Source organism: Bidens hawaiensis, unplaced genomic scaffold (assembly GCF_021521415.1).
Source record: "Bidens hawaiensis isolate Kalapana, Puna unplaced genomic scaffold, B.hawaiensis_p1.1 tig00008283_1, whole genome shotgun sequence".
Classification (NCBI taxonomy): domain Eukaryota; kingdom Viridiplantae; phylum Streptophyta; class Magnoliopsida; order Asterales; family Asteraceae; genus Bidens; species Bidens hawaiensis.
In genome coordinates this window covers 494,097-496,229 of record NW_027491589.1, presented here as the reverse complement: position 1 = coordinate 496,229, position 2,133 = coordinate 494,097, and the positions used below count along the sequence as shown (strand labels likewise).

The 2,133-nt window shown below is 34.5% G+C and overlaps 1 pseudogene; it reads left to right on the top strand.

The window, feature by feature from the left end:
• Positions 1-554: 554 nt before the first annotated feature.
• On the top strand, positions 555-1,866 carry LOC143637411 (bidirectional sugar transporter SWEET9-like; annotated as a pseudogene).
• Positions 1,867-2,133: the final 267 nt, after the last annotated feature.

Below are 2,133 nucleotides of genomic sequence, written 5' to 3'. Positions count from 1 at the left end.
TATATATTTTTGTTGTCTTTTATACTATTTTATGGATCCGTTTTTATGAAGGAAATGGAATACGAATAGTTGCATGGTCGGTAAAACCAGATTTTTTTAAACGATGAAACTCTGTCTTCAGGGAGACTTAAACCTAAGACCTCCCAACCCTTATTGACTTAAAGGCTTTGCCAACGGGTCACCAACCACATTGATCGGTAAAAACCAATTGGGCACCCACATTTATGGGGTCTAGAGAGTGAAACACCGGGAGTGCTTACTTACGATAGGTTTCTTGGAACACTAGTTAAGTTTGCGTCTCACTCAACAGTTCTGGATATGTAAATCATATATGAGGACTAATATGTCACGTATGAAATATCACATATGTTTGGCTTCAAAGGTGGCTGCTATGTTCATGCTGTGTGGACCCATCATCCTAAGCCCTTCCTTCTATATAAAAGATCAATCTTCCAAATACTATATATACACCATTTATGATAAGGTAACACTTATTTAAAGAAAAATAATTGCTTTGTGATCAAGAGAAGGAGGTTGGTAATCAACTAAGAAAGATGATTAGGAACTTGGCTCATCTCACTCTTGCATTTGGCCTTCTTGGTATACATATATCCTACGATATATCCCCCACTTTTTCAATATTGTGTTGCTAATTAACATTCTACTTATTAAATATTTGTAGGTAATTTTGTTTCATTTATGGTATTCATTTCTCCATTGTGAGTATCTTATATCAAATTTTGTTGTAACTTTTATGATATCAATTTCGAGTTCTTTTTCTCTAAATTTTGAGCAATGACGTCTTATAATATCCAGACCGACATTCTATAAAGTGTATAAGAAGAAATCAACTGAAGGGTTTCAGTCAACACCATATGTGGTTTCCTTGTTCAGTTTGATGCTATGGATATACTACGCGTTGCTTAAAACCAATGCCATGCTTATCATCACCATAAGCTCGGTTGGATGCTTTTTTCAAACTTGCTACATTTGCTTCTTTCTGTTTTACGCTCCAAAGAAGGCTAGAGTACGTATATATATGCGTCATTTTTATGAAATCTAACAAGACATTTTATTATCATCCTTTAAAAAGGTTAAGTGTTCACATGCATGCAGATGGACAGCTTGATGTTAATTGTGTTGTTGATAGTGTTTGGCTTCGGATTAATAGTCGTCCTAACTCAGTTTCTTGCTAGTGGAGTTACCCGTGGGATTATAGTTGGATGGATTTGCCTTGTCTTTTCTATATGTGTTTTTTAGCACCCTTAGGAGTTTTGGTAAGCATGCATAATAATAACATGATTATGATCTGTACATGTTTCTAAATTCTAATCATCGCATATTTCAGCGGCAAGTGATTAAAACAAAGAGTGTAGAGTTCATGCCATTGCTATTATCGGTTGCACTTACCATCAATGCTATTATCTGGTTCTTTTATGGTCTTCTCCTTCGTGATGTCAATATTGCGGTAACACGAAGCAATTTTCCAAGTTATTTTAGCATCTTAAGTTAACATAATTTAACTTTAATGCCAACTTATTGTACTTACAGATTCCCAACATACTTGGATTCACATTTGGTATTATTCAACTCATCATATACTTCGTATACAAGAACAAAATGCCGGTTATGGATAAAAAGATGGTCGATTTTGAAGATAAAATATGCGAAATGGAAAAGGGAAAGATCCCAGAACTAGAAGAACATAACACAGTCAGTGTTGTGCAACTGAGCGCTTTAATCTGTTCTAATATTCTTCCCGTGGTAGCTACATTAAACAAAATAGGACATGAAGACAATTGTGTAGCGGCTGAACCTCAACTCGGAAGATTTGAACCACATCACTGCATCGAAATCGCAGCATGATCGAGGACATACATGCATATCATCTGATTTTTAATCACAAAAAATCAATTGAATCTACTGTTGGTTCTATTATAAGATGCATATAGTTTACCTTCTCTGTATAAATATTTTGTCTTTGCTTTTAAGGATTTTGCCTTCTAAAGTTATATGTTTTTCTGTATGAAGAATAAATTAGCTGCCATTAACTAATTAGATCTATTTTCTAACTTATTCGTTGATCATATTTGATAGTTTTGGGATCAAAACTCAGTGCTAGCCATCCAATTA